The 23,426-nt window shown below is 42.4% G+C and overlaps 1 protein-coding gene across 1 annotated transcript in view; it reads left to right on the forward strand.

The window, feature by feature from the left end:
• The window catches only part of SLC25A17 (solute carrier family 25 member 17), a 197,688-nt gene that overhangs the window by 879 nt on the left and 173,383 nt on the right, over positions 1 to 23,426 (forward strand). The gene's annotated exons all lie outside the window — the stretch shown is intronic.

The following is a 23,426-nucleotide window of genomic DNA, read 5'->3' on the forward strand; positions in this document are numbered from 1 at the left end:
GTGCTTCTAAGGGCATAGTTATTTCCCCAATATTCCCAAGTGTTTAAAAAATTAAAAAAAAGTTATAAAAAAAAATACAAAAAACGAATTTAATTTTTTTTTAATTACAACAAAATTTGCAAAACCAATCCTGCAGTATAAGTCCATTGGTACTGCAATATTACAAAGTTCACTGATTCAGCAGTATAAGTCCAGTGGTACTGCTATTACAAAGTTCACTGATTCAGCAGTATAAGTCCAGTGGTACTGATATATTACAAAGTTAACTGATTCAGCAGTATAAGTCCAGTGCTACTCTCCTGTGCCGCATATAATTTTTAAAGGCTTTGCCGAGTGTGTGTGGCTAAGGGGTACGCTCTCTTGTGCTACATATAATGGAAACCAAAATTTGGAGGATAAAGTAGGGAAAGATCAAGACCCACTTCTTCCTAATACTGAAGCTGCTGCCACTAGTCATGACATAGACGATGAAATGCCATCAACGTCGTCTGGCAAGCCTGATGCCCAAATCTCCTAGTACAGGGCATGTAAAATCCAAAAAGCCCAAGTTCTCAAAAATTAGCAAAAAGAGAAACTTAAAATCATCTGAGGAGAAACGTAAAGTTGGCAATATGCCATTTACGACACGTAGTGGCAAGGAACGGCTTAGGCCCTGGCCCGTGTTCATGACTAGTGGTCCAGCTTCACCCAAGGATCTAAGCCCTCCTCCCCCCCCCCCCCCACCCACAAAAAATTTATGAGAGTTATGCTGTCAGCAACAACAACAAAACAGCAAAGAACTCTGCCTTCTAAACAGATGACATCACAAATCCCCAAGGCGAGTCCAAGGGTGTTGGTGGTTGTGAAGCCTGACCTTCCCATCACTGTACGGGAAGAGGTGACTCCATCCAGCATTTGCAGCACGCCCTCTGCATATGCTGGAAGGATCACCCACAGTCCAGTTACAGATTTGGCTAATGAAGGTGTGAATGTTGTACACTGGGAGGAGGATATTGATGTAGCTGGCGCTGAGGAGGATGTTGATGATTACGATGCAGACAGACACCAAATTGCCTTTCTCAATTTCTATTTATATTCTAGATTATATAACGGCTGAATAGTTTTCTATTTTACTCCTAGTGGAGAGGGGATCTAATGCAGACAGATACCAAACAGCCTTTGTCCATTTCTTTGTATATTTGAATTTCTAGTTCTACAGTCTATGCAGGCTGCTTTTTTTGTATTCAACTACAAGTGTAGGGGGGGGGGGGGGTGGCATAGATCTAGCCACCAAAGTAACGTGGTCCATTTAATTTCACTTTCTAGCTCCACAGTCTGTGCAGCCTGCTTTTTTTATCTTCAAAGTATTTACAAGCCTTGCATTCTAAATTAACTAGAGGTAGTGACGTGCTAGAACTCCACCCTCTATATGCTGCAGAGGATGTAGGAGCATCAAAAGGCCATTCAAGCCTACACAGCCACCTGCGACATAGGAAAAGGAGTGGGGATGCGCCTGAGTCAAACGCACTGGAGAATGATTTCCGTGTTGTGCAAGGTTCTGCAGCCATTTGAACTTGCCACACGAGAAGTCAGTTCCGACACTGCCAGCTTGAGTCAGGTGATTCCCCTGATCAGGCTTTTGCAGAAGCAGCTGGAGAAAGTGAGGGAGGAGCTGGTAAACCATTGCGATTCCACCAAGCATGTAGCTCTTGTGGATGAAGCCCTTCGTACGCTTTGCCAGGATCCGAGGGTGGTCAGTCTTTTAAAGTCAGAGGAATACATTCAGCCCACCGTTCTCGATCCTCGGTTTAATGCGTATGTTGTGTCTCTGTTTCCGGCGGACACAAGTCTACAGCGGTGCAAAGACCTGCTGGTCAGGAGATTGTCCTCTGAAGAGGACCGTGACATGCCACCAGCTCCACCTTCATTTTCATCACTGTTTGTGCAGTTCCAAAAAAGAGGAACTGCCATTTCTATCGCTACCTTCTTTCTTTCTATATTTAAAAAAAACCAAAAAACCCTGCAATTTCTAGTACTACCTTCTTTCTTTCTCTATTTAAAAGAAACTAAATAACTGCCATTTCTAGTACTACCTTCTTTCTATATTTAAAAAAAACAAAAAACCCTGCAATTTCTAGTACTACCTTCTTTCTTTCTCTATTTAAAAGAAACTAAATAACTGCCATTTCTAGTACTACCTTCTTTCTTTCTATATTTTAAAAAAACCCAAAAAACTGTCATTTCTATTACTACGTTAATTGTTTGTGCAGTCACAAAAAAGAGGAACTGCGCCCTTAACTGCTATGTTGGTTTTAGACGTCCATCCGGTGTCCGCCATCTGTTCCCTGGAATTCTGACCAGTTGAGGGTGTATTTATTATATTGTGGCCCCGGTATCAAATTGGGTACCGGGGCCACCCCACTACGCAGTCCAGATACTTGTTTGGTGGAATTCTGACCAGTTGAGGGTGTATTAATTATATTGTGGCCCCGGTATCAAATTGGGTACCGGGGCCACCCCACTACGCAGTCCAGAATTTTTTTTGGGGGAATTCAGACCCGTGGAGGGTTTTTTATTAATTATATTGTGGTGACCACTCCTCTACGCAGTCCAGGTACATTTTTTGGTGCAATTCAGACCAGTTGATGGTTTTCTTATTATATTGTGGTGACCACTCCTCTACGCAGTCCAGGTAAATTTTTTGGTGCGATTCATAGCAGTTGATGGTTTTCTTATTATATTGTGGTGACCACTCCTCTACGCAGTCCAGATACATTTATTGGTGCGATTCATACAAGTCCAGGGTTTTTAAATTATATTGTGGTGACCACTCCTCTACGCAGTCCAGGTACATTTTTTGGTGCGAATCATACAAGTTCAGGGTTTTTAAATTATATTGTGGTGACCACTCCTCTACGCAGTCCAGGTACATTTTTTGGTGCGATTCATACCAGTTGATGGTTTTCTTATTATATTGTGGTGACCACTCCTCTACGCAGTCCAGATACATTTATTGGTGCGATTCATACAAGTTCAGGGTTTTTAAATTATATTGTGACCACTCCTCTACGCAGTCCAGGTACATTTTTTGGTACGAATCATACAAGTTCAGGGTTTTTAAATTATATTGTGGTGACCACTCTTCTACGCAGTCCAGGTACATTTTTTGGTGCGATTCATACAAGTTCAGGGTTTTTAAATTATATTGTGGTGACCACTCCTCTACGCAGTCCAGAAAGATACCTCGTTGCAACGTTTTGGACTAATAACAATATTTTGAGGTGTTCAGAATACACTGTAAATTAGTGGAAATGATTGTTATTGAATGTCATTGAGGTTAATAATAGCGTATGAGTGAAAATAAGCCCAAAAACATGATTTTTGAACTTTTTCTGCTTTTTTCAAAAAAAATCCGAATCCAAAACCTAATCTAATATATAAATGCTTAGTGGCGTCTGTCTGTCTGTGTGTGTGTGTGGGGAAAAAAAGCCAAGTTGCAGCGCCACCTGCTGGGCAGAGTTATACACTGACCTACTAAATTCTTAGTGTGTGTGGGAAAAAAAATTCAAAAAGGGCTGAAATTTGGTAGGGCTCAAACTCATTTTCGTGAGGTAATTTTACCTCATGAACACACATTAAAAAGGGCGCTTGCGTCGGGAAGTAACGATCTTCCCCTGAGGAGGCCTGGGCTAGGCCCAAATGCATGACAAGAACCTTTTTAACACCTTAAGTAGCTTGATTTGACTAGAATGCATGAGTATCATGCACGGGTTAACTTGTGTGTGTGTGTATATATATATATATAATATATATATATATATATTATATATATATAATGTAATTAGAGATGCTCACAGACTCCCATGAAGTGGTTTTGGATCTGGATTAGCTTCGTGTTCTGGTTTTGGCAAAACCACCCTAGTGGTTTTGGATCTGATTTGGTTTTTTTTTAAATTGCTAAAATCACATAATTTTGCTCTTTTTTTTGATCCTACATTATGATTAACCTCAATAACACTGATTTCAAGTCATTTGCAGTCAATGTTGACCACCTCACAGTTCACAATATTATTTTCATACACTTTTGGACAAATACTGCAGCGATCTAGCTGGATAGTAAGCGACATAGCAATGAATCAAACAGATGGCAGTTGCTTCCATATCTAGGACACATTGGCACACAGCAGTGGCAGAAAAGAAAAGTGGGGCAAGATGGAATTGTCCTTAGATCATTGAACAGTTGTCTTTATACCGTTCAAAAAAATTTAAACTAATCCTCCACCATTTTTGGGATGTTGATAGTTGATAGTAGGATCAGGTGGAGTTACAGCACAGGAGTCACTAATTCTGGTCAATACTTTTACAGCAGACAAGACCAGATATCAAAATGTTGTGCTGAGTAATCTGCATTATCAATGGGTGTCTACGATTTTTGCTAAGCACACAAAAATATAAAGCACGTGTAGGTAACACTGGCACACAGCGGTAGCTGAAAGGAAAAATGGTGCAAGATGGAATTGTCCTTGGGCTCTCCCACCCACCTTTATGTTGGCTCTTAAAAAGGACATGTACACTTTAACAAACCAAGCACTTCAGCCACAGAAGTGTCACTCCTTGTGGCTGAAGTGCTTGGCTTGTTTGGTTCCCCACAAAACAAGATAACAATGGTTTTAAGCCACCTAAGGTAACAGTGGTGTTAATGAACTCTACTGTGGCAAGATGTTGGTGTCATCATCCTCAGCCTCATCCTCACCCTCATCAGTGTGTACATCATCCTCACACATTATTAATTCGTCACCGGTGGAATCCACCGTTACAGTAGTCTCAGTATTTTGATGTAATTGGTGGGAAAGGCCTTACTCGTGGAACTTGAAATTCATTTTTATGAATATCGTCTTTTCCCCATTTTGAGGAAGTAGCCTCCTACATCAATCGCTGACAATGTTCCCGGCTATGTTAAAAAATCTTTTCGAGTACATACTGGAGGGTGGGCATCTTAGGCAGTGCAAAGCGAGTTAGTACATGGGTCTCCAAATTTCCTTTTTTTCCTCCCAGTATGTAAAGGGACTGTCTGATGTGTCTATTTCGATGCTGTCGTGAAAATAATCATCCAACATCCTTTGGGTGTTGATAGTAGGATCAGGTGGAGTTACGGCAGAGGTTTCACGTTTTTGTCAATTCTTTTAGACCAGACCAGGGGGTAAATGTATTAATGTCCGGATTCTTCAACTCTGGCGTGTTCAGCGTCTTCTGCGATTAAATTTAAAGCGGCGCTGCATTGTAAAGGGAAACTTCCCTTTACAATGCAGCGCCGCTTTAAATTTAATTGCCGAAGACGCTGAACACGCCAGAGTTGAAGAATCCGGACATTCATACATTTCCCCCCAGATGTCAAAATCTGGTGCAGAGTCATCTGCATCATCACTGGGTCTCTTGGGAGAGCTAAGTTTTTTCCTAGCAGCAGGTGAGTGAGAACCTGAAGGAGGAGATGCCGTCCTGTCACGTAATACTTGAGCTGTCATCTTGCTCACCAGGAGCACCTTGCATCTCTTTAGATCTGGGTAAGTTGGAAACAAAGAGAAGACATAAGTCTTAAACGAGGATCAAGCATAGTCTCCAATATGTAGTGATCCAATTTCAAGATTTTGATAACTCTTGGATCCTGGCAAAGCGAATAAAGTATTTGATCTACAAGTCCGACATACTTAGCGGAATTGCTTTGTTTAATATCCTCCTTCGGTTTCTAAAGCTGCTTTTCCAAAAGTCTAATTAAGGGAATATCTTGACTCAAGCTTGCAGTGTCTGAACTCACTTCACAGGTGACTACTTCAAATGGTTTCAGCACCTTGCACAACACGGAAAATATTCTCCACTGTGCTTGACTAAAATACATCCCCCCTCCTTTCCCAATGTCCTGGCTTGTGGAATAAGCGTGGATGGCTTTTCGCTGTTCCTCCATACACAGAAGCATATAAAGGGTGGAATCCCACCTTGTCACCACCTCTTGCTTCAGTTGGTGGCATGGCAAATTAAATTGCTCTTGCAGCTGCTGCAATCTCCTACACGCTGTTGCCGAATGTCCAGATATTTTACGGGCCACAGACAGCATCTCCTGCACGTCCCTGTCATTTTTTAAAAAGCTTTGCACCACCAAGTTTATTGTGTGAGTAAAACAGGGAATGTGATGGAATTCACCCAGCTGTAATGCTCTGACAATATTGGTGGTGTTATCACATGACATATCCTGAGGAGAGTCCAAGCGGGATAAGCTATGTTGCATCCCTTAGTTTTTGTAACAGATTGTCAGCTGTAAGCCTCTTAGTGAAGCCGGTGATACACAGAGTAGCCTGCCTCTGACAAATGTGACGTACTTGGGTGCATGCTGCTGCTGTTCCTGTTGGTGAAGGCAAATCACCAACCCAGTGGGCTGTCAGTCATATAATGTTTAGTTTGCCCAGTTCCACTTGTCCACATATCTATGGTTAAGTGTACAGTGGGTAGAATGGCATTTTGCAGCCCAATAATAACACTTTTACGAACCTTCTGGTAGAGGTGAGGAATAGGTTTTCTAGTAAAATGGTGTCATGATGGAATTTGGTAACGGGGACACAAGCCCTTAAGCAACTGTCTAAAACCAGCTGCTATAATATTGGATATTGGACACAGATCTAATACGAGCATAGTCGCCGTGGCGCCTGTGATCCGCTTTGCCACTGGGTGACAGCTTACATACTTGTTTCCTCTTGCAAAGGATTGTTTAACAGTCAATTGTTGTAAGCTACTAGTAGTCTTCTTCTTGGTCTGGTTCTGGGATGAAGATTCACCCCCAGCAACAGCAGCAGCAGTGGGACTAACGCTCAAGAATTCTTCTGAGGAATCCAGGATATTTATGGAGTCATTTAACCATAGCAACTTGAATGCAGGACTAACTCCGATCGCTACTGAGGATATTGATGAGGACGGTGTTGTGGAAGTAGATTGCAGGCGTCAGGATGTAGGTGAGACAAGGGTCCTAGCTGATGATGGACTGCTTGTTGTTCTATTTATACCATAACTTTCTGATTTTCCCAACACCTTGCCATGAACTCGCGTCAAATGACGTAACATGGATGAGGTTCCTTGATGGTTAAGGTCCCTGCCTCGACTGACTGTGGCTTTACATACACTACAAATGGCTAGACAACTGTTGGCAGGATTTGGATAGAAATAATTCCATGCATAATAAGTGGCTTTTTTGGTCTTATGTCCAGGCATGACAATGTCCTTCTTCTTATCACGTGCCAGAACTGCTTCCACTGGTGCAGGACTTACACAAACAACATCATCCTCATTAGCGCCCTCGTCAGCTACACAAATATCCCCCTCATCCTGTTCCAATTCCAAAGTGGCATCCTCAATTGGTGTATCACCAGTTACACTCAGGCTGTTCAGGCACACATCACTAGAAATGCTGAAAGGGCCTTCTTTATGGGTACACTGTTAGAATGGTTACGATTACACATAGCACTCGTGTATGGACTCTCCTCAGGTATTGGTGTCATTTCTGAATTTGAGCATACATTTTCCTCTAATGCCTTACTGTTTTCTTCCAGCTTGGCTTTTACACGTAACAGTATTTGTGCACCACTTTTGGAGTCCAAATTACTTGGTCTTGCTTGATCACGAGTGACCTTACAAGAAGAAGCCTCGGTAACCATTTTAGATCTCGCACTCATAGAGAAAGGCGAAGGCCTCGTTCTTTCTTTGCCACTGCGTGTGTATAATGGCATGTTGGCAATTTTTTTTTTGAGCAGATAACTTTTCATGGATTACAGTTCTTTTTTTCTTCACCATGGTATAAGGTGTTTTTTTTAATGTTTTTTTCCCTGACTTAAAAACACTATGTACTTTTACATAGGCTTTACCAGATGACGTACATCGATTACTATCATCAGGACTGGTGGCAGCAGCTGCTTGCTGCTCCTGCTCTTCTGTGTAGTGCTGTGAATCCATTTGGATAACACTCTACACTTTTAGGTGCAAATTCAAAAGAAAAGCCTGCAAGGACTAGTATATTGGTATTTCAGCAATGAAAATTAGCAATGGAGCTTTCTTTAACACTACTACCACCCTCCTATTTCAATTCTCTAAGTTTGCTTGCTCAACTGCTCTAGACTCTATCCTACCCCTTCTGTATCCCTCCTCCAATGGCGCTAGATCGCAGTGGAGTGCCGTATTTGTATAATTCAAAACTCCCGATATCCGACAATGTCACAATGACGTTTTGCCTCGTTTGGAATCTGAAAAAGCGCGAAAGTACATAGCCGACTAGGCTCGATACTCGGATCCCCTAAGTTCGGGTGTGTACTGTTTCTGAGGAACCAAGCCTGAGCATCTCTAAAATATAGATTATATATATATATATATGTATATATATGTATATATGTATGTATATATATATGTGTATATATAGATATGTATGTATATATATGTATATATATATGTATTATTGTCACAAAGGGAGGCATTTATCTGACGATGCAGAGAAAGCATACAAGCAGAGTAAGACATTGGCGCAGTTATGCACCTAGATTGAGGTTAAACCAGGTAAAGACTTATGTATAGTTTAAAGTTTGGTTAACTTACATGACTTGAAAGCTCCTTCCTCTCAGCAAACAGACAGGTGTGTCTGTTAGTGCAAATAGAGCCAGTGATGGACGTTTACTCTTAAAGGGAAGGTGGGTGTGTCACCTGCCCATCAAGCTAAGGCTGGGGGAGGAGTATCATGTATAAAAGCTTGCTTGTGTCATTTGTTCACTGAGAACAACGCTGGGGAAGCTGGCTTGTCTTGAGAGAGCTGGTCTATTTTCTAGCTAGCGTTTAGGGTCTCCAAGAATTGCTGTGTTGAATTGAAGTTGTTCGTGTGTGCTTCAGCAGTAGCGGGCTCTTGCCACAAGTGGTGTCAGGAGTGGGATGCTCCGGGAAGCAAGTTTCCGCTACCCAACCCGCGCAGACGTTAACATCGAGGAAGTACTGAGAACCCTCGTGAATGTGCCCGCTGCGCAGCAAGAGCAGCAAGCTCAGATGCTACGAGTCGCCGAGGCACAGGTGGAAAACACAAGGCTCTTAAGAGAAGAGTTAAGCCAGGTGAGGCATGACAGAAATGAACCACCTGGTCTGATTCTGCAGAAAATGTCACCAGCTGATGACGTAGAAGCATATCTGGTGTGCTTTGAGAGACTTGCAAAAAGGGCAAAATGGCCTCCTAAAGATTGGGCTGAGAGACTGGCGCCATATCTGACTGGTGAAGCTGAGCGAGCTTATATGGATCTGGGCACAAATAATCAGAGGCCCGTTCCTCATCTAAAGTCTGAGATATTGGCTCGAATTGGAGTTTACGGGCCAGGCCGAGCCCAGCGCTATCACCAATGGCGCTATGATAAAGAAAAACCAGTCAGAGTGCAAGTGGCTGAGCTTTCTAAAATTTTAAAGAAATGCCTGCAGCCTGAGAAGAATTCGCCTTCTCGGATTATTGAAGTTCTGGCGATAGATCACTGCATGCGGGGGCTGAACCGTGATTTTCAAAGGTGGGTGCTGCAATCAGACCCACAAACTTATGAAGAGCTTGCCACAGTGGTAGAAAGGTTTTGTGCGCTACAGCAAATGACTAAAGAACCTGCATTTGTACCAAAGCCGCTGCCACGCCAAAAGCCAGGTTTGACAATCCTTGCTACATGGCCCAATGGCAAAACTGCAACGGACAGAGGGCCAGGTGCAAAGCTGTCTAATCTGAAGTGTTTTGAATGTGGTGAGCCAGGCCACTTTAAGGCAGAGTGTCCTAAACGACAGGAACCCATTGACTGTTCTGTGGCACATATTGGGCCTGCTTTTCCAAGCTGTTTTACCATGAGTCCCACATCAGGAAGTCCTTGTTTGTTCCGGGTGACTGTGCTAATTAACTAAAACCTTGTTCTGGCCTTGGTTGACTCGGGGAGTGAACTCTCATTGGTTTCCAGCTCTGCCTTACCCGAAACCATAACTTCTAGGTTGCCCAAGGTGAAGGTTCTTTGCGTACATGGCACGACAGAGGAGTATGAAAGAACAATACTACCAGTCACACTCAAAGACAAAACCGTTATGGTGGTAGCTGCCATAGCACCTAAACTCCCATATCCACTCATTTTGGGGCGAGAATTCCCACTGTTTAATGAGGTCCTCGGTGAGCGGATCCGGCCGTACATGCCGGCAACTGATGCAACGGTCGGAAGTCCGGTCTTAAAGGAACAGTCTAAGAATCCACAACATCTGGACATCGATCTTTGGGAACCGCCAAACCGGAATGCCATCCTGGGAGTCACAGCAGGAGTTTCACAAAAGCATCCACCTGCGGGGAAACATGGACATTCAAACTAGCGTTGGTCAGTGATGTCGCAGATGAGCCCACCCCGCCTGTCAGTGAGGATACGGACTGGTCCACAATACCAATTTTGTTTCCTCTGCAGGACTTTGCTCGGGACCAACTTAATGATGCCACTTTGGAACATGCTTTTAAAAGTGTGACTGAGGTAAATGGGGTAGCGAAAGCCGCCCAGCCTGCAGAAGGTATACCATATTTTATTGTCAAAAATAATTTTCTGTATAGAGTTGCTATTGTACAGGGTGAAAAAGTAGAACAATTAATGGTTCCTCAGGTCCATGTACCCCTAGTGTTAAAAGCCGCACACACATGTTTGTGGGGGACACCGAGGGGAGGATAAAACACGGGAACGAGTTCTTCTTAGGTTTTACTGGCCCGGGGTACACATGGCAGTGAAAAAGTATTGCCGGTCCTGTCCCATTTGTCATTGAACCTGTCCCAAACCCATGTACAGGGCACCTCTCATTCCAATACCAATAGTACAAGTTCCTTTTGAACGGATAGCCATGGACCTTGTGGGGCCACTGGAAAAATCTGCACGGGGGCACCAATATATACTAGTGGTGCTTGACTATGCAACCAGGTATCCAGAAGCAATTCCACTACATAACAAAGTCCAGCACCATAGCTAGAGAACTTGTATTGATGTTTACACGCTTGGGAATACCCAAAGAAATTCTCACAGACCAGGGTACTCCATGTCCAAACTGATGAAGGACATGTGCCAGTTGCTAGGGGTTACGGCACTTCACACCTCCGTGTACCATCCACAAACAGACGGCTTGGTGGAACGCTGTAACTGCACATTAAAGCACATGCTCAGGAAAGCAGTGGCTCAAGAGAAAAAAAGATAGGGACACTCTTATTCCCTACTTGATGTTTGCCATCCGTGAGGTACCTCAAGCTTCAACAGGGTTTAGTCCATTTGAGTTATTGTTTGGAAGACAGCCTAGGGGTATCTTGGATATGTTAAAAGAAGGGTGGGAGCAGCAAGGTCCCAGGAAGCCCAATCTGGTACAATTTGTGTCCCAAATGTATGAGAGGCTAGGAAAGACAGGGCCCATTGTGCAGCAACATGTAAAAGAGGCTCAGGAACGACAGAAGAAAAGTTATGACAAAAGTGTTGTTGTTCGATCTCTTAAGCAAACTTTTCGCCCATTGGCAGGGTCCATATGAAGTTCTAGAACCTGTCGGTCCTGTCAATTGCAGAGTCGGCCTGTTAGGTAGGAGAAGGAAGGAGCAAATATGTCATGTAAACCTCCTTAAACCCTGGCATGATGAGGAAACGTCTCCTCAGGTACTGAGTACTGCCATTGAAAAGTCTGAAGTGCCCATAGAGCCAGCATTGTCCATTAAGCAGAGACAACAGACTGAAGAAATGATTCGCTGGAACAGGGATGTCTTCTCTTCCATCCCTACCTTAATCGAACACGACATTGTCACTCTGCCAGGAGTCATTATAAAGCAGAAGCCGTACCGTATTTCAGAAGCCAGACGGGTGGACGTGAGAAAGGAGATCGAGAAGATGCTCCAGTTAGACGTAATTGAAGAGTCCACTAGTGAGTGGAATAGTCCCATTGTGCTTGTTCCGAAACCCAATGGGACAATTAGGTTCTGCAATGACTTTAGGCGCCTAAACAGTATGTTGCAGTTTGATGCCTATCCGATGCCACGTGTGGATGAACTGGTGGAAAATCTTGCTGGTAGCAACTATTTAACAACCCTTGATCTAACAAAGGGTTATTGGAAAGTTCCTCTGGCTTCCACGGCCAAGCCAAAGACGGCATTTTCCACCTCTGATGATCTCTATCAATATAAAGTCCTACCCTTTGGGTTGCATGGGGCACCTGCCACCTTCCAAATGGCCATGAATAAATTGCTACAACCTCATACAGCTTATGCAGCTGTTTACTTGGACGATATAGTGATTTATACCCCAGACTGGGGATCAAATTCAGCCAAAGTTGAGGTGGTCTTAGCTTCATTACGGTCCGCAGGGTAAACAGCTAACCCAGAGAAATGTGCCATAGCCATGAGAGAAGCCAAATATTTGGGGTACGTTGTTGGTCAAGGGCGTGTAAAACCCCAGCTAGACAAAGTGGAAGCAGTCAAAAATTGGACAAGACCAGAAAAAAAGTTGCATTTAAAAACCTTTCGGACATGTTAAAAAAAAGTTGTCCAGATAGATTAACCTGGTCTGACTCTGCAGAAACCGCCTGGTCTGATCTTCGGTTAGCTCTTTGTTCCTCTCCAGTTCTACAAGCACCGGATTTTACCCGGAGGTTCTTCCTCCAAATGGATGATTCTGGTGTTGGCTTAGGTGCAGTCTTGTCACAGGAGAAGAATGGAGTAGAAAATCCTGTCCTGTACCTAAGCCTTAAGTTGCTTCCAAGGGAACAAAAATATGCCACTGTGGAGAAAGAATGTCTCGCCATAAAATGGGCTACAGAAGCTCTGCACTATTATCTCCTAGGAAGAGAGTTCACCTTAATAACAGATCATGCACCATTGAGATGGATGCAGAACAACCGGAGGTAAATGCCAAGGTAACCCGCTGGTTCTTGGCACTGCAACCTTTCAAGTTCTCAGTAGAACATAGACCTGGGATTCTGCACAAGAATGCAGATGCATTGTCACGAAAATATGCGCTCCTCGCGAAGTCCGCGTCCCCCTACTTGGAGACGCTAGGGGGAGGGATATGTAACAAAGGGAGGCATTTATCTGACAAGATGCAGAGAAAGCATACAAGCAGAGTAAGACATTGGCGCAGTTATGCACCTAGATTGAGGTTAAACCAGGTAAAGACTTATGTATAGTTTAAAGTTTGGTTAACTTACATGATTTGAAAGCTGCTTCCTTTCATCAAACAGACAGGGTGTGTCTGTTAGTGCAAATAGAGCCAGTGATGGGCGTTTCCTCTTAAAGGGAAGGTGGGTGTGTCACCTGTCCATCAAGCTAGGCCTGTGGGAGGAGTGTCAGGTATAAAACCCTGCTTGTTTTCATTGTTCCGTGAGACCAACGTTGGGGAAGCTGGCTGATCTATAGAGAGCTGTTTTTTGTCTAGCTAGCGTGTAGGGTCTACAAAATTGCTGTGAAAACTGTATGGTGTCAAAACATTTACCATCCTGACAATAAAACTACATAAAAAGGAAGAAGTTGTTTGTGTGTGCTTCAGCAGTAGCGGGCTCTTGCCACTAATTAATATATATATATATATATATATATATATATATATATATATATATATATATATATATTAAAGTTAACCCGTGCATGATACTCATGCATTCTAGTATATATATCTGGGCGGATTAATGAGACTCTTGTGTATTTTCGGTAGAAAATAAAAGATGGGCACAATTGGACTGTTCATCACAAACTGGAATTCATCCTTTGTAATAATATCCTCATAAAGTGCTCCAGTAAGTATCTCTTAGTGGGGATCCTACTAACAATTATGTTTCGCTACTAAGACTTTTATATGAGGATGTATCATTCAAGTGCCGTTCAGCTTCCATCTCATAATTTACTTGGTTAATAACTACCATACCTCCTCCTTTATCTGTCTGTTTCACAACAGGTCATAATTAGTCTGTACATTTTTTAAGGCTTTAATCCGGCGGTTCCCAAACTGTGCGCCGCGGCTCCCAGGGGTGCCGCGGCGCTGTCACTGGGGTGCCGCAGGCCAGCCCTAAAAAAAAAAAAAAGAAAACAGAAACTTACCAATCCGTCTGGCGCCGGGACCCAGCAACCTCCTCTCTCCCGCAGCTGTCACTGAATGACGTCAGTGACAGCTGCGGGAGAGAGGAGGTTGCTGGGTCCCGGCGCTGCGCGGATTGGTAAGTTTCTGTTTTCGTTCTTTTTTCTATGGCTGGCACCTGGCGCGGGGCAGAGTGAGTGGGTTTGTAGCAGAGGAGGGGAACAGAGAGCAGAGGAGGGGGACAGAGAGCATAGGAGGGGGACAGATGGCAGAGGAGGAGGAGGGTGACAGAGAGCAGAGGAGGAGGAGGGGGACAGAGGGCAGAGGAGGGGGACAGAGGGCAGAGGAGGGGGACAGAGGGCAGAGGAGGGGGACAGCATGAGAGAGGGCAGAGGAGGGGGACAGCGTGAGAGAGGGCAGAGGAGGGGGACAGCGTGACAGAGGGCAGAGGGGGCAACATGAGAGGGGGCAGAGCGCCTGGATGCAGAGGCGGCAGAGTGCCTGGATGCAGAGGGGGCAGAGCGCCTGGATGCAGAGGGGGCAGAGCGCCTGGATGCAGAGGGGCATTTTTGCATACAACTAAATAAGTATTTCTGTCGTGAGCTAAATATTTATTATAATTTTTTGACCCAACTACTTCTAAAACAGGACTGCTCAGTAATTATTTTGGAGGGGTGCCTTGAAAAAATTTGGAGACTCTAAGCGTGCCGCAAACTGCAAAAATTTGGGAACCACTGCTTTAACCTCTTGTGCTTTGAGATTATTAGGAGCAAGGGTATTGAACTCATGTTTACACAGAATCTGAGCTGCAAGTTTTTGGAACATCTTTATAAAGCTACTCTTTGATTCTAGAGGGTATTTGTTTGATGGTAATTTTAGACCTGATTTGGATATGGTTTCGTAATTATTTACCATTGCTTGATCTTTTCTCGCAAAATGCCTCTTCAATGTTAACTTTCTTGTAAATTTACTTATATCAATATACAATTCAAATTTTTTTTTTTGTGGAAGCAAATGTAACCCCTTTACTAAGAACAGATACTTCTGGATCAGTTAGTACATGATTAGATAGATTAAATATGCCATTCCTTTTTAGTCTATCATTCAAATTTAAACATGTCTCCTCTTTTGGAACTTTGTTGCCACCTCACTTTCCTCTTCCTCTATATAGCTACGTTTGAGAGGAGAAGCTACCCTTATATTTTCCCTTAGTGGATGTTTGATCCTTTCCTGTAGTATTGGGTCTGGGGATAAAAAAAAAATCCTCATTTCCACTTTCTATTCCATCAAGAACCGAAAATCTGTTTCTGTATGTTGTCGTATCAAAGCTTATGTTCTTTCTGTTGTCATTTCTAGGAGTACACACTCCTTTCTTTTGAGGTATAGTAGATCAAGATTCATTTGGTCTAATGGATCTATTATAGTCAGAATTCAATTTATACATTTTATTGGGAGGTTTTTTTCCAAGTTTTTTTTCTTATCTTTACTATAATCATTTCTATTTCTAGCAAACTTCCTCTCTTTTATCGTAGCAACATCTATCTCAACACAATTACGTTTTTTATTGAAGACTTGCTCATACTCTACAAAGTTTTTTATGTCCTTGTCGGAAGCTAGAGTCTTTTCTTTTTCTTGTATTTAATTTTCTATATGGAGGAACATTTTCCTTTTTTCATGGATGATTAACTGAATCAATTTTTTTCATATAGAATGGCATCCCATTCTTTCAAGACATTGGGGTCATTTGAGCCAAAGGTAGGAGATTTGTTAATACGGAACCCTCTCGGTATATGATCTACCTTTTAATATACTGTTCCAGGCTTTTAATTTCTCACCACAGCTTAGTTTGTTTGATAAGAACTTTCTCTAGGTCCCAAAAGAGATTATCTAAATAATTATCAGATTCCTCAAGATTGTCACAGTTCAAAGGATAGGATCCTATCTCTGCCCAATTTAGCACTACACCTAGCAAGGTGCGGAGTCTAACGAATGGATGGTATGACTGTAGACAAGTGGTATAGTAGGAATGGTGGAGCGCAAGCTCTGTAGACAATTAATATAGCAGGGATGGTGGAGCGGAAGCTCTGTAGACAAGCAGTATAGCTGACAACAGGTATACACAGGGAGAAATGGAGCCATGTCTGATACCAGGCAGGTAACACGATATACAGACACTGAGCTGCAGAGGGAAGTGACTTTTAAAGTTTGGAGCCGAGATTGAATGTCCAATGGGAGGCAAGCAGAGAACATAGAAGATCGAGTCTGCACATGCTCAGACCCGAGAAGAAGACGCAGAAGGCCGGAGCGCGGAGGTCAGCAGGAAGCGGGTAAGTGTGTCGGACAACGGTTGTAGAAACTGAAGGTCTGGCGTGTGAGTTAAAGGTGGGCACTGCACACCTAGAGTTAGGTTTCGTGGGAAATTTCTTGTGGAACTTTTTAACCAGAAACGCTGCGTTGACGTCAGTAGTGCTCTTGTGGAGAGCCATTCTTTATCACTGATTTTGAAAGCAGGAGTAGCTCTGCGTTTTTTATCAGCTGTGAGTTTGTAGCGTTTGGATGACCTCCTAAGGCAATTCCTCACTTGGTTCCAGATGGAAAGGAATCTGCACTGTAAGGCGTTAACAGTAGGAACTTGGGTGGGAGGGAGGACAGCGAACTCAGGAAAGGATGGATGGGTGCCATAGACAATAGAGAAGGGAGATGCAGAAGTGGATTCATGGAAGGCATTGTTGTGTACAAATTCGGCCCATGGTAGGAGTTCCGCCCAGTCATCTTGATCCGAGGAAGAAATCATCCTGAGGAAAGTCTCTAAGTCTTGATTGACATGCTCAGTCTGTCCGTTGGATTGAGGGTGATAGGTGGAAAACAAGTTTAACTGAATGCCAAGGAGTTTACAAAATGTTTTCCAGAATTTAGACATGAATTGGACGCCTCAATCTGAAACAATTTTAGTAGAACAACCGTGCAAATGAAAAATCTCCATGATGAACTGTGATGCTAGAACCGGAGAGAAAGGAAGGCCAATGTGTGGAACAAAATGAGCCATCTTCAAAAATCGATCTACCACGACCCAGATGGTGTTATGTTTCTTACTGGTTGGTAGGTCAGTAATAAAGTCCATGCTGATGTGCGTCCATGGTTTATCCAGAATGGATAGGGGAAGTAACGGACTGGTGGGGGGATTTGTGTTGGCTATAGGTGTTGCACGAAGTAACAAATTCTATAACATCGAGGTGGAGCTTAGGCGAGATAGTGTACCCTCAGTATTGGAATCAAGAAGGAAAGCTCGAGAGCGTCACCGCATTTGTTCTTCTCTCCAGGTTTGAATGTGATGTGGAGATCAAAACATGAAAAGAAGAGTGATCATCTGGCTTGCCTGGGGTTTAGACACTGTGCTGACTGCAGATATAGGAGATTCTTAGGCATCCTGTTACCATTTTCACGGATCATATCACCCTCCAACAAGTAGCGCCACTCTTCAAAGGCAGTTTTAATAGCCAGTAGCTTCTTGTCTCCTATAGTGTAATTTCTCTCCGCAGGTAAGAACTTCCTGGAGAAGAATGCACAGGGATGAAATTGATTGAAAGGAGATTTCTGTGACGGGACAGCCCCAACTCCCACATTGGAGGCATCAATCTCGAGGAAAAATGGTAGGAAGGTGTTGGGTTGTTGAAGAATGGGCGCAGAACAAAATGCATTTTTGAGGAATTTGAAAGCCTCCAGGGTATCCGGAGGCCACAATCTGGGGTTGGCGCACTTCCGCGTGCGTGACACGATGGGTGCTACGATGGTAGAGTAACCCTTAATGAAGCGTCAATAGTAGTTCGAGAATTATAAGAAATGCTGTAAGGGATTCAAGCCGAGGGGAAGGGACCACTCAAGAATTGCACGCACCTTTTTCCGGGTCCATTTGTAAGCCGGTGCCCGAGACTGTGTAGTCGAGGAATGACTTCCGAGGTTGTTCGAAGAAGCATTTTTCAAGCTTACAAAAGAGTTGGTTCTTGCTGAGTTTTGAGAGGACCTCTGCCACGTGGATGCGGTGAGACTGAATATTTTGAGAAAAGATTAAAATATAGTCCAGATAGACTACAACATAATCATAGAAGAGGTCTCTGAAAATCTCATTTACGAAACTCTAAAATACTGCCGAAGCGTTGCACAGACCGAATCACATCACCAAGTATTCATAGTGGCCATCATAGGTGTTAAAGGCCGTTTTCCAGTCGTCTCCAAATCTGATTCTGATAAGATTGTAGGCTCCCCGGAGGCCTAGTTTAGAAAAGACTTTGGCTCCCTTGATCCGGTCAAAGAGTTCAGTAATGAATGGAATGGGGTATTGGTTCTTGACAGTTATCGCATTAAGGCCACGATAATACATGGTCGCAGAGACCCATCTTTCTTTTTTTATTATTAAATCTTTTTTTTTTTTTTTTTTGAACAAAAAAATAGTTCAGATGACAAATACATTAAATCAGACATGACATACCTGTTACACATTCTAATGTTTTCAAATACAATTGAGATATTCATGACAGTTAGATATTAGTGTTCAACATCAAATATAAACATTGACTGAAAAATTGCATTACTTAAAATTCACGAAAACATTGCATTTATTCTTGTACACATATATTCATGATTGTAACTGCTTGGTATGATCTATTATCAACAGATGAACACAACTGAAATGTGGGAAGAAGACAAGGGGGGTAGTTGTCTTTCAGTAAAATTCAAGTGTATTAGTCTGGCCTTCATCTAACTAACGAACCACTGTGTCCTTAGGAGTGTTAGAAGGGTCGAGATGTCCGCCCATGGATTTATTCGCTCGTCATTCCCAGAATCAAAGTAAAGTTAGATTGGAGCCATCACCTTTTATCAAACTAAATTTTTCCTTAACTTATTTGCCTAAGTAAATACCAGGTAGTGTATTCAAACAATTTAAATATATTCTGCTGGATCGAGGGGTCCAGTGATTCGATATATATGCCCCATTTTTTCTGAAACCTCAGCCCGCCTTTTTCTATATCTGGGAGAGTGGCTCTCCTGTCCAAATATATAATGTCTAAAATCTCCATTTTGGGCATACCCAGAGTTGGAGGCACTGGTGACATCCAATATCGTAAAATCAACTTTTTTGCTATAGTAACAATTACAATCAGAGCTGCTAGGACATCAAAGGATGGTACGAAATCTTTCCAGCTGCTAAAATCAGCCAGCAGAAAAGGTTCTGCGGCTAATGTAACCTTTGTCTTGAAAGTGTAATTAATATAGTTCACTGTCTTATACCAGAACCTCTTAATCTTCCTGCAGCCCCAAAAGTTATGTAGTCAATCCGCTCTTTGCGATTTGCATTTTGGGTATAGACCCGACTCCCCTTCCACCATAAAACAGCTCCTTGTTTGTGGGATATACGCCCTATGAACAAGCTTTACATGTATTTCCTACAGGCGAGCAGTAGATAGTGACTTCCAAATGTATTCAAAGTGGCCAGTTAAAGCAACTGGATCACTTATGATGGGAATATTCCTTTGCCATGCATCCACCGTTCGTTTCCAGTAGAGATGGGCAGGCTCGGTACCCCGAGATCCGAATCCATCCGAATTTCGCCTATCCGAGTGCCGAGCCGAGCAGGCACGGTACTCTCCCGCCCATTCGGAATCGAAATCCAGGAAAAACGTCATTGTGACGTATTTATATTTCTGAGCTCGGTTCTCGCGAGATTTGAAAAGCAAAAATACCAGCCTCCACAGCAATCCATCACCATTTGACAGAGGGAGAGAGCAGGGTTAGGTCACAGGCTATATCAACGCAGGGACAGAGCAATAATTGGACACATTATTGTTTCTATTCTATACAATTCAAATATTAATACCAGTTGTTAGAGCAGTAAGAGGAGGATTTTTTAATTTATGGCACTCCAAGTGCTTTTTGGGTGTCCCTTATTCCCCATTGTTTTGCAGTAATTTTTCTGGCTGTCAAAAAAAGTCATATTTGTCAGCAGTATCTATCTAATAAAATTGTTGGCACTACAAGTGCTTTGGGCTCATTAAAATGGATTCAAAGCAGTCCACATATGAGCAGAATCAGCAACCAGGTTCTGTCACCAGTCCTGATGGTAGTGTTCCCAGTACGTCATCTGGGAAAGGCGATGTGAAAGTACATAGTCTTTTTAAATCAGGGAAAAAAAACACACACCCCAAAAAAATTTACCGTGTTGAAGCGAAAAAGAAATGTAACTGAGGAAAAGTTAACTGCCGATAAAAAAAAAAAAAAAAAAAATTGCCAACATGCCATTCTACACACGCAGTGGCAAAGAAAGAATGAGGCCTTCGCCTTTCTTTTTTAGTGGCAGATCAAAAAATGTTACTGAGCCTTCTTCTTGTAGGTCATTTGTGACCAAGCAAGAGCAAGTAATTTGGAGTCTAAAAGTGGTGCACAACTACTGTTACGTGGGAAAGCCGAGCTGCAAGAAAACAGTAAGGCATTAGAGGATAATGTATGCTCTGAATCAGATATGACACCAATTCCTGTGGAGAGTCCATCCACCAGTGGTATGTCTAATCGTGAGCATTCTGTTAGTGACAGTGTACCCATAAAGAAGGGTCCTTTCAGCAGTTCTGCTGATGTGTTCCTTAACAGCTCGAGTGTAGCTATGATACACCAATTGAGGATGCCACTTTGGAATTAGAAGAGGATGAGGGGGAGATTTGTGTAGGCGACGAGGGCGCTAATAATGATGTTGATGAGGATGATGCAGACAGATACCAAATTGCCTTTCTCAATTTCTATTTATATTCTAGACTCTATAACGGCTGAATAGTTTTCTATTTTACTCCTAGTGGAGAGGGGGTCTGATGCAGACAGATACCAACCTGCCTTGGTCCATTTATTTTTATATTCTAATTCTACAGTCTATGCAGGCTGCTTTTTTTTCTATTCAACTACAAGTGGAGGTGTGGGGTGGGGGGGGGAGGGTGGTCATAGACAGCCACCAAACTACCTTGGTCCATTTATTTTTTTATATTGTTCAGTCTATGCGGGCTGATTTTTTTCTATTTAACTACAAGTGGAGGGTGTAATATACACCCAAATACGATGGCTACATTGCCAATAATCAAAGATGGAGGGGGAAGACAACCAGGTTTGTCTGTGTAATTTGCAGACAAGTGATAGAATTAAGGACGGCCTACCAAGGATTAAACTGTTTTTTTCATAATTTATTAGCTTTAGAATTACCTCACTTATCCAAGAAACTGGTGGAGCACTAAATTAGTTATTTTAGACAAAAAAAAATTATTTTTTTCAAAAATAGCAAAACCAAACAAAACCAAAACTAAAACACGCAAGGGCGGTTTGGCAAAACCAAAACACAACGGTAATCCAAAACCAAAACCAAAACACGGGGGTCAGTGAGCATCTCTAGTTTCCAGGGAGTTGTAAGCTGTGTGAATATCAGATCTGCATATCTATAATATGAATGCTTAGTGGCGTGTGTTAGTCTGTCTGTGTGTGTGTGTGTGGAAAAAATAAAACCAAGCTGCAGTGCCACCTGCTGGGCGGAGTTATACACTGACCTACTAAATTCTTAGTGTGTGTGGAAAAAAAATCAGAAAGGGCTGAAATTTGGTATACGAAGATGTTTTTAATTTGTTAATTTAATTTGTTAATTGTTAAAAGTGTTTATAAAGATTTAAAAAAAGATATATATATTTCTTGAAGGAGAAGTGACAGTTGGGAGTGGTTGGTGGTTGCCGAGGGTGACAGTGGGGAGTGGTTGCCGGGGGTGACAGAGTGAGAGGAGTGTGATACTCAGGACCGCTGAGAGAGATCCCTGTGTCTGGATAGATGTGGCGATGAAAATGAAGGATAAGGTGATGGAGAAGAATGATGAGGTGGTGACATGTGGACAAAACCACGTTAAAAAGGGCGCTTACGTCGGGAAGTAACGCTCTTCCCCTGAGGAGGCCTGGGCTATGGCCCAAATGCATGACAAGAACCTTTTTAACACCTTAAGTAGCTTGATTTGACTAGAATGCATGAGTATCATGTACGGGTTAACTTGTGTGTGTGTGTGTGTGTATATATATATATATATATATATAATTTTAAATTTAGCAGTTTTTAGGAAAGTAAGTAAAGTTTCTAGACTATCTGGGTCCCCTGTAGATTTTCTTGGGTCTGATATCGAATTTCATAATGCCTGAGCTGAAGGTACATAAAAATTGAGAATTTAGTATTCCTAATTTTTCCCTTAGTTGACTGAACGTATAAATTCTGCCGTCTAGGTCGAATATGTCTTTTATCACCATTATTCTTCTGTCCCACCATATCAGAGAGTTGACATTTTCCAGACTAGGCTGAAATGCCGGATTACCTCAAATCGGAAGGAGCTCGGTAGCCCTGAAATCTCTTTTATACTTTTTATTAATATGGATCCACACCCTATATGCATGAACATAATATTTTCAGCAAGTTGTGGTGGTAACTCAGATTTAGGCAAATGTAATAGTGCAGCCAGGTAGTATGGATAGAACATAACATTTTCCAGGCTTCTGTCGGTGTAACAACTACGTTGATAAAGCCAATCAGTGATATAGTGAAACAAAGCCGCACATGTGAATGAATTTATGTCTGGTAGGCCAACTCCCTCCTGTGCTTTCCCTAGAATCAATTTGCTTCTTTTATACGTGGTTTCTTAGAATGCCAAATAAATTTGGAAAATAATTTGTGCAAGAATGTGTGTCAAACTTATTTAATCCTATTGGAAACATTTGTATTGGATATGATAGCTTTGGAAAAATGAAACTCTTAATAACCGCATTACGTCCCAGAAGAGAAAGTGGGAGGCCGTGCCACTTATTTAAGAGTGCTGCTATTTTTTTAATTACGGGTGGATAGTTGACCTCGTACAATTTGTGGAGCCTAAAAGGAATAAAAATTCCTAAGTATTTAATTTTAGCATGGTTCAGCATGAACTGAGATGTAAGGAATTAATTATTCATTATGGCCTGTATACCTGACAATGGAAGCAATTCTGATTTTTCAAAATTTATTTTGTATCCTGAGAAAGAACTAAATTCCTGAATTACACTCATAATGGCAGGGACTGATTTCTCCGGTTTAGATACCATTAACAGCATATCGTCTGCGAAAAGAACTAACTTAGTTTCTTGATTACCCACTTTTATACCCAAAAAAACCTCTCTTTTTTCTCTTAGGACCACCGCCAGAGGTTCCAGTGCCAATGCAAATAGTAACGGAGATAACGAGCACCCCTGCCTGGTCCCTCTTTCTACCTTGAATGAGGCTGAGATAAAGGCATTAGCTAACACTTGTGTACTAGGGGCATGA

The sequence above is a fragment of the Mixophyes fleayi genome, chromosome 8, assembly GCF_038048845.1.
Source record: "Mixophyes fleayi isolate aMixFle1 chromosome 8, aMixFle1.hap1, whole genome shotgun sequence".
NCBI classification, from domain to species: domain Eukaryota; kingdom Metazoa; phylum Chordata; class Amphibia; order Anura; family Limnodynastidae; genus Mixophyes; species Mixophyes fleayi.